Source organism: Ambystoma mexicanum, chromosome 5p (assembly GCF_040938575.1).
Source record: "Ambystoma mexicanum isolate Mex_15411 chromosome 5p, UKY_AmexF1_1, whole genome shotgun sequence".
In the NCBI taxonomy this organism is placed as follows: domain Eukaryota; kingdom Metazoa; phylum Chordata; class Amphibia; order Caudata; family Ambystomatidae; genus Ambystoma; species Ambystoma mexicanum.
Genome location: NC_090930.1, coordinates 1,173,325,963 through 1,173,341,252, shown reverse-complemented (window position 1 = coordinate 1,173,341,252; position 15,290 = coordinate 1,173,325,963).

Sequence of the window (15,290 nt, the reverse complement as noted above, 5' to 3'; positions counted from 1 at the left end):
GATCGCCAATCAGTATATGGGAAAAAAGTATAGAAGCACATGCTTTTCCTCTACTCTTTCCTACTGGCAAAGGAGGAAGGTATGATGATAGACCTATTCAAATATCAGCTTCAGAATACCGCTCATTACGGATGTATTCTGAAGATCCCAGATTTAGACAAAATGTGGAATACATATTCCACCTACTCTTTGAAAGTGAACTAGCAACTTTATGTTACGGAGTTGCACACATATTAAAATCAGGATCACACTTTCAAAATATGACAGCTACACAATTATTAGAGAAAGTGCAACAAAAGGATGAGGTTTTACAATCAAATATTACAAATCTATTAGCAAATATGCGTGGTACTAAAGAGTACTGGTTTCGACGTCATGGAGATGTACATTGTATGATCAGAAACCTTGGCCCACCCACTTGGTTTGTTACATTAAGTTGTGCAGAATATGCATGGGAAGATTTACATGATTTCCTACGCATATCAAATAAAAAGAAAACAAACATAGATATTCTAACACCTGGAGAACTTTGTTCTTTGGATCCTGTTAATGTTTCAAGATATTTTCACCATCGCTTCATTGCTATGCTACATTTTATTTGTAATAAAACTGTTCCTCCCCTTGGAGAAGTGCAACACTTCTTTTGGAGAAAAGAATACCAAGCCAGAGGAGCACCACATATCCACATGCTTTTATGGATTAAAGATGCTCCTAAATTTGGTCAAGACAGTGATGCCACTGTTTTACAGTTTATTGAACAATATGTCACTTGTGAAATTCCATAAGAAGCCACAAATAGTGATCTTCGTGCACAAATTTTACAATTTCAAAGACACAAATGTGGAAAATATTGTCGTCGCAAATACAAAAACAAAGGCAAATACTACACCAAATGTTGATTTGGTTTCCCTAGACCAGTTACAAATACCGGTCAAGTAAACAACCTCATGTCTTCAGTTAGACATACTGTTAAAGGAAAGTCACCTAAAAATACATATTACATAAAAAGAAAAGAAGAAGAAAAATATATCAATGATTATAATGCAATCATTGCCCACTTATGGAATGCAAACATAGATGTGCAGTACATTGCAGACAATTCTACTGCAGTTGCACGATATGTCACAGCATACTTAACTAAAGCAGAAAAGACAGAGTTCCAAGACCTCTGGAATGACCTGTCATCAGTATCTCAGAAATTATACAGCTTGGGCATAAAAATGCTCACCCATAGAGAATGTGGATCTTATGAAGCAGCTGATCGTTTAACTGGTACTTCATTGTATGGTAAATCTGAAAATATAGTATGGCTAAGTCTTGGTCCAGCTAAATCTAGAAAAAGAGTTCTAAAATCATATGAAGATATAGAAACAATAGCCAAACATGATCCCAACAGCCAAGACATTTTAAAAAACAATTTATTGGACACATACTACCCAAACAGAAGTAATACTTTGGAAAACATGTGTCTATACCAAATAGCCCAAAACTACACATACAAAAATAATATGAAACCCGATGAAGAAAAAGGTAAATATAGAGTGACAGACTGTGAAGGCAGCTTAGTTAAACTCACTAAACCACATTTAATTAATCATATCAAATTGTCATTGAAGACTCCTCAACATAAAGAAGTATATTACATGTCCCTGCTACAACTCTTCAAACCATGGAGAAAAGAAGAACAATTACTAGATAACTATGACTCATATGAGGATGCTTTCAAAGCAAATGAAAGCACTATAACTGATGTAAACTTTACACAGTACAAAACAATGTTGCACAATGAACAGCAACATGAAGAAGAACTCCAAGCCCAACTAGATAAGGATACTCCTGACAGTAGTCAACCTTCTGTAACAGGAAGCCAAGAACCATTGGGAGAACCACTAATAACAAATGAGGCAGAATTAGCTATGATAGAAGTAGAAAACACCATGTGTCAGTATGAAGATAAGGAAGACTTAACTATACTACAATCAAAACTAAACAATGAGCAAAGTAGCATTTTTCAAGAAGTAACAAAACGAATTGCACATGGTGTAAAACATGAAAATAAAGAATGTTCCTGCCATAATTATAAACCTATACTACTGCACGTCAGTGGTGAAGCTGGTTCTGGCAAAACATTCCTAATCAAAATCATTAATAAGTTCCTTCAACAATTGACAATTAATAAACTGTCAGCTGTTGTCACTGCCCCCACAGGTTTAGCTGCCTACAACATAGGTGGTGTTACATTACACCTATTACTACTATTACCAGTAGAACACCAGAACACATTAGACTATTACAAACTTACTGCAGAAGCTGCAATGGAATTACGCAGAGTATTGAAACAAATGAACATGCTACTAATAGATGAAGTGAGCATGGTCTCCAACCTGATGTTAGCTTTGATTCACCTCAGATTACAAGAAGTACTCAAAACAGACTATGAAGAGCTCTTTGCAGGAAAACACATTATTGTTTTTGGAGATCTGCTTCAATTAACACCAGTAAAAGGTGAACCTATTTTTAAAACATTAGGGCACAAACTCGGCCGTAAAACTGTTGGCAGCATTGGAAATGTCAACCTTTGGCAACATTTCCAATACAGAGAATTAACAGAAAACATGCGCCAATTTGCAGATCTAACTTATGCCAACATTTTAAAAAGTTTGAGAGTTGGTATACTTTCTAAAGAAGCAGAAGCAACATTGAAAACCCGGCACATTAATGCATTTTATGGCGATAATGCATGTGCTACAGATGTTATGGAACAATTAGCCCACAAAAATGTCAATTGTATGGCCTTAATGCCAACTCTTGCAAGCAGTTTCAAATTCAATGAAATCATGCTAAGTAAAGAAATGCAACCAATAATGGAAATTAGCGCCACAGACAAACTAGATGTGCATGGTATGACACTACCCATGTGTGACCAAGCCACAACAAGACTAAATAATTTAGAAAATTCAATCTCAAACACAGCAGGCTTAGAAAATATGTTAAAATTATCCTTAAATTGCAGAGTAATGCTTAAACGTAACCTTGACGTGGACCAAGGACTAGTTAATGTAGCACTGGGTACAGTTGTTGGCTTTCAAACATACCCACGTGACAACAAAATTCAGTTTGTCAATATACTCTTTGACAAACTTTCAGAAGTAAAACGGATAGGACGCTCAACAGCTAGATTCCTTCTCTTCAAAGATATGTATGTACGCAGAGAACAATTTTCTCTAACTCTTGCATATGCAGTCACAATTCATAAATCACAAGGTCTTACCCTAGACAAAGCAATGATAGATATTGGTAAAACAGTCTTTAAAGAAGGCATGAGCTATGTAGCACTATCACGCTTACGTACACTTGACGGTCTATTTCTAATCAACTTTGATGCAAGTAAAATAAACGCTGATATTCCTTGCATTTTAGAATACAATAGACTTTGCCCACTATACACCCCCCACCTAAGCACATATTCTGTTCCAAAAAAGTAAAACGTTATAAAAGAAAAATAAATCAAACAGAAATGCAACAGGATGTCACTGCAAATCCTCCAAAGAGAGTAAAAGAAAGTAATACTTCATCAAGTACCACAAGCAAAAAATAATCAATTAGGGAACGTAAACCAAGTACTTCTTTAAAGAAGGAAGACAAACTCCAAAAAAAGCAGTTAGATACAGAACTACCTGGACCATTTAAATTCTCAAATATAGTTAGTGTAAGTTGCTACGCAAATGTAGCAATGAATATTCTATTTCAATTACCACCAATTGTTGACAACATTTACTTACACAGTACAGACCCATTGTGTTTGCAAATGTTAGTACTTCACAGAAATGCAGCAAACAATCCTGACAACACGTCTAGTGATTTTGGAATAAGACAACAATTGGACTACTGTGCTGGAATGGTGAAATTCACTATAAATTCACAGGAAGATCCACAAGAATTTCTAATGTACTTACTACAAGTACTGGAAAACAAAAACATACCTATAAATGAAATCTTTCAGATTTCATACATGTGGAAACATACATGCACTCTCTGCAACAATGTGACACAAGAAGAAATCCCCAACGAACGCTTCATATATATATCAATACCAAATTGTGAATCCATTCTATTTCAGCGACTTGTACAAAATGCAAACCATGGTAGATTATGCTCTACCTGCAATTCAGATAATTGCTCCACGTTAGTAATACAAACACATAGTAAATACATAACACTAATGCTTCTACGTTACAATGCAGATGGTACCAAAAACAACTGCAAGCTGACTGGATTCACACATGGTCAAATATCACTTGGTAAGAAAACCTTCACAACAATAGGTATAATCTACCACGCAGGATCCACAACCAATTCAGGGCACTACACTGCATATATAAAAAAGAAATGTGGATGGTTTGAATGTAATGATAGTACCATTACTCTAAAGCAGAGATTACCAGCAAATCTTACAAACGCTTGTTTGATGTTCTTAAAACCAAAATTTGATGAATAAACTGTATTTAAACCTTTAAGTAAATTTGTGTTACAAAAATATAAACTGTTAGAATACTCCAAAAGCTATCTAACAGCTCAAAGATTCTACAACAACTAATCAGATAAATGAATACCACTAAATTAGGCCAAAAAATACACAGTTAGAATACGCCAATTGGTATCTAACTGTCCCAAAATTTAACAATATCCAAATAGGTAAATCAAAACGACTAAAATATATTAAAAAAAATAGACAGTTAGAATATGCCAATTGGTATCTAACTGCTCCAAAATTTTATAATATCAAAACAAATGAAGAATCTGTTACTGCTCCAAAAAAAATACAACAAAGCAAAGTATAAAGGATTAGCCAGAAACAACAAGTGAACACTGAAAACAAACAAACAAATAAACTGTAGCATAAGAGAAAAAGGTTTTTTTTTTTAATCCAACATGGATTTTTTTTTCTCCCACAGACCCAATGATTTTAGCAACAAATACAGAAACTGAGCAAATTGCACAGTACTCTGATTTGTACTCTACTAAATATGAGGGTCGAAAAAAAATAAAAGTATATTGCTTAAACAATGTAATAAGTCATTACAAAATACTAATACTAACTGCTATTTTCTTTTATCACAGAAATGAAGAAGAAAAACATGGACTCCCATTACTAGACCAAACAATAAGTATACAATAATAAGGACAACCATATCAGCATATCACATCCATAGTATCTAATACCTTTGTTCCTTATACATTTGTTTTTCACCCAAAGTTATAAGCAAATATGAATGTGATATGCTGCGGTGGTCAAATGGCCATGCACACAAGACTCTATGCCCTGGCAACAACCACCGCAGCATATCACATCCATAGAGTCAAACATTTCAACTATGATCTATGGGAAACTTTTAATGTCCGCGAACAATGTGAGTGTTCTTAGAACACTTTTAACTTGCCAGCGAACAATACGGACACCGTTTTCAGGTCACCCCCTACGAACATTTCAGAACAACGTGATAGTTCTTACAACACTTTCAATTTAACAACGAACAATACGGACAGCGTCCTAAGGACACCCCCTGCGAACATTCCAGGACACTGGGAGTGTTCTTAGAAGCGTCTTCAGAACACCACCATCTTGTTTATTTGCGAACATTTCAGGACACCGCGAGTGTTCTTAGGACACATTCAACTTGACAAAGAACAATACGGACAGCGTCCTCAGGACACCCCCTACGAACACTCCCCAGACACCGGGAGTGTTCTTAGAAGCGTCTTCAGAACACCACCATCTTGTTTATTTGCGAACATTTCAGGACACCGCGAGTGCTCTTAGGACACATTCAACTTGACAAAGAACAATACGGACAGCGTCCTCAGGACACCCCCTATGAACACTCCCCGGACACCGCGAGTGTTCTTAGAAGCGTCTTCAGAACACCCCCATTTTGTTTATTTGCGAACATTTCAGGACACTGCGCGTGTTCTTAGAACACATTCAACTTGACAGAGAACAATACGGACAGCGTCCTCAGGACACCACCTACGAACACTCCCCGGACACCGCGAGTATTCTTAGAACAGTTTCACTTTGCTTGCGAACAAAACAGACACATATTGACTCCTTAGAACACCCCCGAGTCAGTTTATTTAGAACATTTCAGAACACCCGTGATGGCCGCAAACAAATCGAACACAAAAAGAACGTCTAACACATAAAAAACACAACTTACATCCTATCTCATACAGTCCCACCCTCCCCAAACACTCCTACACACCAACACACTCTATAAAATACACATTTTGAACAAAGTTTCACTGCGCTGTCCGGGGACGTCCGCGAATCCAATATGGCGGGCGCTACCGAAAAATCTGACGCGCTTCACGCTCCACGCCGTCCAATCAGCGAACACTTTGCATGTCCGCGAACATCACGCAAGACGATTGGCCAATCAGGACACTTTCCGCGGAGCGAACAGGGAAGTGTATCCGCAAACCGAACACAGATATCACTAATTTTTTTTACCTACTTTTTGGTCATTTTAAAAAAAACTACTGGACGGATTTTCACCAAATTTGCAAAAGCACGCTTTCTGGACCAAGCCGCTGCTCCTGGTCCAAATTTGGTGGAAGTCCGTCCAGCGGTTTGGGCTGTATGCGCGAGCACATTTTTTTTCCCATTCACTCTATGGAGAGTGAGTATAATGTATACAAATATGAGCATATAGAGGGAAGGTATAGTAATAAAAATAAAACTATGAGAAAGTGCTGATAACCATAATGATTATCTTCATGCACAGAAAGGATTGCTCTCTTTCAAGCCTGTATCTTCCGCTATGTACATGTTTCATATGATGTGACAGGACCCTAAGTCTACAAATATAGTACCTTTTCAATTTTTACTTCCTGACTGTTACTGAAGAAAACTATGTGGCTTCGATATGTCAGTAAAGAATAAAAAAGGAGAGCCAGCCATGTGATGTCATCAGTTATGTCATCAATGACATTTGTGATGTCATCTTTGATGTCCTGGGTGTTACTGTTAGCAGTGCACGGTGGCGCGAGTTATGGTTGCTTATGTTACCATAACTGGCGAATTTCAGGAGTTTTTCGGTTTTACTTTGAGCCATAACGTCCCTTTAACAAAGTTTTTTCACTGAATTTCATAGGTTTTTAATAGCGCAACTTAACCATAACGTCCCTTTAACAAAGTTTTTTTAATATCACGCAAACAATATACAAACATGGCGTGCAAAAACCAACTTCTACAGATGGCTTTACACAGAATGTTGCAAAGTAAGAATTTATGCTCATTCACAGTGAAGGTCAGCTGCTTCCACAACTTCTACAGATGGCTTTACACAGAATGTTGCAAAGTAAGAATTTATGCTTGTTCACAGTGAAGGTCAGCTGCTTCCATTTTTTTCTCGGGCCCCGGAGAGGCTAACGAAGCGGACTATAAGGTTGTATTGTGTTTTGACCTTGACAGACAGAGATTGTGATGAAAGACTTCTCTTGAAGGAGTGTTGCTAAAACGTAAGAGAAGATAAAGATGACATTTCTGAAACAAAACCACTTTTACATATTATATCACTATACGAAAGATCGTTGGCACACGCAGAGTCGTATTTTGGGACTGCACCACTCGTAGACAATGGAAATTGCAATTGTACTCTAAGTAACCCTTTAGATTACTTTATACCAAATATAATTACAATAGCGTAGCATTAAAGACCGCTCAAGTTGAACTTGTTAGTTGAAAGTGGCATAATGTTTTCTACCGCGCACTATCACCGCCGAATTGATCCCCTGTCGTTTAGAGGGCTCTGAAAAAGGCAGACGACACAGGGTGGGTTAATAGAAATAATTTAACCGGTCTATAGGCGGTCAAGCGCTCTACTCGCTGTGCCACTTCACTGTAGCCTGTCAAGTGGCACAGCGAGTACAGCGCTCGCTTTGACATCCATGCACAGCTTGCTAACGCAAGTTTGAATCCCGGCAAGGCGAAACTCAGCCTTTCATCCTTCCGTGGTCGATAAATGAGCACCACACACCGTGGTTAATAATAAGCACCTCTTACATACCTCACGGTTCTTAGTGCTATATGAATGGGAAAATATTATTATTTTATTATTAACATACTCTGTTGCACTATCTTCGATAGCAAATAGTTTCCTGCCCTAATAAATAAAATGATGATTTTTAATGAAGATCGGCTGGTGAGACTAATTTCTGTTTTTTAAAACAGGTACGTGGCCCCATTTTGTCTATGTCACGATTTACAGCCTCCAGCGGATGGGGTCTTCAACTGCCAGGTGCAAGTCCAAATATGCAACTTCATGACCCTCACCATTTTATGGGACAATCGCCAAGGACCAATATGCCCTTAAGCAGTACTAGCGGCTACAAACAACATACCAACCAATAGGGTGGTCTAATGGCTCGTTGTTGGAGCAACCTTCCGATTATCAGAGCGACCATTTACTGCTTTTATCATAAACCAACAGCCTATCTACCGCAAAGGAACAACGCGTGGCTCCAAATAAACTTTTGCTGATCGACAGCAGAGACAATAGCAAATCGCTGAATATTCACTAAACATTTCATGTGAAATAAATGTACTTTACCAAATGTACAATCCTGCTGTTTACTTTTAAACCACAGTTTCATATTCCGAATTGTGGCGCACTGAGTTGTAAGCTGATCTAACACTCTCTGTACCGCAAAGGAACATCGCGTGTCTCAACATGAACTTTTGCGGATCGACAACAAAGACAAATGCAAATTGCTGAATATTCTCTAAACATTTGATGTCAAATAAATGTACTTTACAACATTTACAATCTTGCTCTTTGCTTTTAAATCACAGTTTCATATTCCGAATTGTGGCGCGCTGTGTTGTGACATAATGTGTGTTGTCTTCCGGGTTCTGTGTAAAGTCACGTAGTACTGGAGACGACAGGGCGCGTTTCATTACGCTCCCTGTAACGTCACGGAGAAAGGCGGGGAATATGAATGCTTTGATAATATCAGGCTTAGGGGCGGAAGATATGATTTAGTGTCGCAAAAGCAAGTCAGCCAGGTCAATAGCGCCAGTCATAGGATTATCACATAATGTCGGCGCACACCAGCCAGATTTATCGTTTCTTTAGTGGACAAAAAGTCGGTTGACGCCCCTAGGAAATTGTACTATTAGCGGACAAAAGGAGTGCTCTTAAAACACTTTCACCCTGACAACGAACAATACAAACAACGTTCTCAGAACACCCCCATTTTGTGTAGTTGCAACCATTTCGGGACACTGCGAGTGTTCTTAGAACACATTCAACTAGACAGATTACAATACGGACAGCGTCCTGAGGACACCCCCAGTTTGTGTATTTACGAACAATTAAGTACACCGCAAGTGTTCATAGCTCATTTTTACCTTCCTTGCGAACAAAAATGACACATACTCCGTCCTCTAAACACCCCACCATTTAGTTTATTTACAAAATGTCAGAACAGCCGTGTTCTCCGCGGACAAATTGAACGCAACAAAAAGGTCTAGCACATAAAAAAACAAAACATTGAACCTATCTCATACTCCCCCACCCTCCCCAAACACTCTTACACACCAACACACGGCACTATAAACAATTTTTTATCCACGTTTCACTGCGCTGTACGCGGTCGACTGCGAATACAAGATGGCGGGCGCCACAGAAAATCTGACGCGCTCCACGCCCCTCGCCGTCCAATCAGCGAACACGTCGCATGTCCGCGGACATGACGCAAGCCCATGGGCCAATTGGGGTGCTGTCCGCGGAGCGAACAGGGAAGTCCATCCGCGAAGCGAACGCAGATATCACTAATTTTTTTGCCTTACATTTTGGTCATTCTTAAAAAAACTACTGGACAGATTTACACCAAATTTACAAAAGCACGCTTTTGGGACCAGGCCGCCGCTCCTGCCGCAAATTTGGTGTAAATCCGTCCAGCGGTTCGGGCTGTAGCTGTGCGCAAATTTTTTTCCCAGTCAGTCTATGGGGAAAAAAAAAGTTTAAAAAAAGTTTTGGGACCCCCCTATAACTTTTCCCCCCCCTGGATGAATCCTCACCGAACTTTGCAAAACAATTCAGAGTGACCCAACTACTTTTTTTGCAAAGTTTGGTGAGCATCCGTCCAGGGAGAGCGAAGTTATAAGCCGCCCAAAAAGTGCTCTTCCTATGGAAACAGCAACTTAACCATAACTACATGGCCACTACCGTGGCCATGTAATATATATATATATATATATATATATATATATATATATATATATATATATATATATATATATATATATATATATATATATATATATATATATATTACATGTCCTGCGGTAGCAGCCCTGCAGTTATGGTTAAGTTCTTCAACCCATAGGAAGAGCAGTTTGTGGGTGGCTTATAACTTTTCCCCCCATGGACGAATCTCCTCACCAAACTTTGCAAATAAAGTATATGGCCCCCTCGGATTGTTTCTGCAAGGTTTGGTGAGGTTTTATCTGGGGGGGGGAGTTATAGGCGGGGTCCCACATTTTGTGGTTTTCCTCATACACGCAATGGAAAAGAAATTTTGCTCACACCTACAGCCCAGACCTCTGGATGGATTTTCACCAAATTTGAAGCAGGAGCGGTGGCTTGGTCCTGAAAGTGTGCTTTTTTAGATTTGGTGTAAATCTGTACAGTAGTTATTTTTTTTAAATGGGCAAAAATTAGGTAAATACAATTTGTGAAATATGGGTCTGGTCCGCAGACTCACTTCCCAATTCCATCTGCTGACACCCCCCCAGATCAATCAGGAGGTGGCATGATGTCCGCGAACATCGAACGCGCCTGATGATTGGATGGTGAAAAGCGTGAAGTGCGTCATATTTTAGGAAATGGTCACCATGTTGGATCCGTGGACAGTGGCAGGTGTCTGCAGACAGCGCAGTGCCAAAAAAGTGTGGAAAACACATTTTGGGTCATTTGATGGCTGAAAGAGGGCCAGGAAAGGAAGCATGAGTGAAATAGAGATGATATGGGGCTGTTTTTCTAGGTGAAAAAAGTGGGCGCGGTAGTCCGCAGATAGCACCATGAATGAGCAGCTTGGAAAATACATTTGTGGTTATTTGATGGTTGAAATATGGCATAGACATGGTAGGGGAATGGAACAAAGATGATATGGAGTTGTTTTTATATGTGAAAATAAGATGTGAAAGTGCTGCTGAGTGCGCAGTCAATTTCAGTGTCTGCGGACACCAATTCCATGGCTGGGGGTTCAGGATAAGTTTTGTTATTTGCAGGTGTACTATATGTTCTTGTTATATGGTTTAATTATTTTGTGGTGGTTATGGCCATTATAGTAATATGTGTATAGTAATTATAGGTACTGTAGGGGGAGTAGAAAACATGTAGTGTTTATGATTGCAGTACAATTGTGTTTGTTTACAGTTGGTACAGTTAGTATTTGTTTACAGTTGGTACAGTTAGTTTTATAAAGTAGTAAAGCTGGAATCTCTGGTTCGTTTTCTGTAAAAAGAAACAGTATAATTTTACATTTAAATTTACTATTTCTGACCCTCATAAACAGTAAATTCTATGTACTATGTTCCGTACAACATTCATGTGTGGACACTGTTGTTTTATTGACTTCAATAATCATTGGGGGAAAAATACATAGAGGATTTATGTCACTGTAGGTGTGATGGTATGTTTATTTGAAGTGTGTTGTTATTAAGGGAATGTTTAAAGTAGTTAGATACCTGTTGGCATAATATAACTGCATTAGACTTTAGAAGAGGTTTTGTAGTAACAAGAATTGTGATGGTGTATTGCAATGAAGGGTATTTTACAACATACATATTGGCGTATTCCAGCTATCTTGACTTTTTAAAGTAGTATTGTATAATTATGGATGTAGTTTGATACCTGTTGGCGTATTCTAACTGTTTATTGTGTTACAGTTTAGTGAGTAAATTTGGGTTGAAGAAATATTAAATAGGCATTTGTTAGATTTGCTGGTAACCTATGATTTTGAGTAACAGACGTGTCGTTACATTCAAACCGACCACTTCTTTTTTGACATATGCAGAAATGTTGTGTTTCCTAACCAGTGAAACTGCGTCAGAGCAGAGCATTGTCTATGTATTCATCGTATTTGCAACCAGATTTTCAAACAGCTTTCAAACTGCTGGCTGGTGCCCTGGAGGAGCGGACACTGCACCTTTAAGGAAGTGGCTGATAAAAGCTACGAGCTGCACAAAGTGTAGTGGAAGTGTTGCAGAAGTGTTCTGCTGTGTTCGGCGGTGGAGGCTCGCCATCAGACTGCAATCAGGCAGCACATTTTTCATCTCACCCCCAACCCCCATTTTGTGCCACTTCCTGTTGATTAACTGCTCTTTGCTTGACTCATGGACCTGTCGACCTGCGGCTGCCTACATATTTATTCTTAAAGGCTGGGGTGACTGTTGGCACTTGTTACCTTTGCGCTCGAATTGGTTACAGAGCTGCAATTAATTGTTGCTTACCGCGGGAAAACCAAGGATAACTGCTCTGCCATCATAAGCGCTGTGCTGCACTGCGAACATAAGTAAACAAGCAGGAGGAAAGCTGCAAGGTTGTACGTGGCTACAGACTCACGCTAGAGGTGAGGATGCACCCGCTAATGCAACCCCCTAACTGTGAGGAAACTTCATTTGCATGGCTGTCCCCCCTGAGATCTCATTCCACAAACCTGCAGGTTGGGTTAACCTTGCGTGTGGTGGGAGGCTGTTATCCCTCTGTGACAGATTCACTGTCCAAACTACACCCATGTATATTGACATTCTAGCCACTGCCGATACAGCTAGATGTCATGGATGACGAATTGTTGCAGGATGAGTGGGGAGACTTGGCCCGCCCCCAATGAACAACAAGAGTATGGTCCCACTCATGGGCGTTCAAACATTCTCTGCGCCCGATCAAGGGCTGGGTATTACTGTAAACAGGGCGTTGACACTTCCAGTTGCTAAGGAGCTTGTTAATACTGCTTCAGAGAGACCCCCTTAGAGAGGTGGAATAACGACATGCCAGCCCGCCAAGAGAGGACGCTCCTTTGGATCTCTCTGTGAGAAAGGGGCCTGTGTCTCCCAGGGAGCCTATGCACGTCCAGGGGAATAACTGCCCTGGTAACATTTTGGTTAATGATGGGAAGGGAACCGTGGTTACTCCGAACGTTCTATCCGCCTCATCCCGGGACCTGCGCCTATGTCATGACATTGCCCTCATCTAGGCCTCTCTGAACAGCAAGGCCAATTGGAGAATACCTAACTCTTCAGCCCAAATGTCAGATTTGTTGAAGGAACTGGCTTCTCCAATCTCACTGGGAATAACCCATCAACAGAGCCTCCCGCAACTTTACTCTGGAAATCTGATGACTAGCCAGGGAAATAATGCCACCTTGGCCAAGCTGTCTAGGAAACCTGTGGGAGAAGCCAGGGGAAACTCTTCAATGCTGGATACAGAGTGCCAGGCATCTTTAGATAGGAGTAAATCCCCACTCATTTCTGCCATCCTGCAGGACTCTATGCTTGAATCTGGGTGATCCACCCTGAACGATTCCAATTTATTTCCTGTCCACCATTCCAAAAGACCCCCCGATGGGTACTTCTCTATGCAGCAATTTCAAGCCACGATTATGACTGCGCTATCAATTTCCTTGTCACCTTTCATCAAACTTTATGAGGCTATAAATGAGGACTTCAAATATCAAGCTACACTGCTTACCATGGTTCATGCAAAACTGATTTTTTTTTTGGAAGCATCAGCATCAAACGTGCAAGCAAGGCCGAAAAATCTAATAACTGCCAAATGAGGCTGAGCGACATGGCTAGAGCAGACCAGTCAGACAAGACCGCAATGATGGAGCCGATCTTGGGCTCCCAAAAATGGGTCAGATGCTGTGTAGACAGCCGCCTCAGACACAGCCTAAACTGTGAGTTTGCCCAGGGCAAGTTGGCGCAGCGGGAGGACTTTGCCACTGCCCCAATACAACATACTATGACTAATCTATCTGGATCTGCAGACTCCTCAAGGCTCCGACTCAAGACAAATCCGGTGGCCTTATCATGTAAATCAGGGGAGCCTGAATCGACTGTGAAGGCCTTAACCACTATGGAGGAACCGACTGCTGTTGTAACAGCTTATGTAATTGCCCCTGTAATCATTGTTGAAGAAATAGTGACTGGGGTCTTGACCCCCTCAATTCCTGTACTGCCTTCGGCAGCTCTGGTGCTCTAGGACCTATTTACTCCATCTTTGGAAAGAAATGGAAAACAAAGAGAGTGGGTGCTCCATCTCAAGAAATTAAAAAATCCAAGAAAATGCCCCAGCAGAGAAAAGTTAAATTCAACTCTTCTAGAGCCTTCTTGCGCTACTTGAAATCTCCAATGCCTACCCTTACCAAATTATCAGAAACTAAGAAATCCCGCAGCGAGGGCCTTGAACCTAACAGGATATGCAAGATCATAAGCGATGAAATAAGCGATGACAAGTGCTCTCCAGGAATGGAAGAAGTGTTGGATGACAGACAGGATCTGGAAGGCAGCAAGGTAGTCACCCTGCTAAATCTTTCTACATACTCTACTGAATCTTCAGAGGAGACCCCGGTCACAACCAGCCCCAATTAGAGGGTATGGAGCCATACTCCATGTCGCAGCGGGGTGTGTCCAGAAGAGGGCAAACTATCCTGATTCTGTCTAACCGTGTGAATTTCATGACTCTGGTCAAACGTCGTCTTGGTTCAGAACGAAGCCATATGGCAACTACGTCTGTTGGCCCCTCATCGCCTAGGGCCCAGCAACTCCCATTTTTTATTATGCCTAACAAAACCTTGCAGAAGATTGCATCCATAAGAAAAGATTTTAAAAAAGATGAGCCTTTGGTTCTATCTCTAGAGCAATTGACCCGGGTGAATGATGGGCTCATCTAAAACAGAGCAAATGTAATGATCCTTCTGCACCATCTTCCGGCACTATGGTCCATATCGTCAAGGGATATTAGTGTGGTGGAGTTTCCTGATGAGGATCGATCAAATCGAGTAAGACTCCACGTAAAATCAGATTTGATCAGAAAAAGGTTATGGGCGGCAGCTTCCTTGTTTTGTTTTGGTCCCTAAACCTTGATTTTATGCAAGTCGAGTCTCCGGAGACCTCAGGCCTGGACGCCTTGTCCAGGTCAAAACCCTGTTTGGGGAGGTCAAATGATACTTGCCATCTACAGACTTTGTCACAAAAATTGGAAAGAGAAGAAATTGGACGT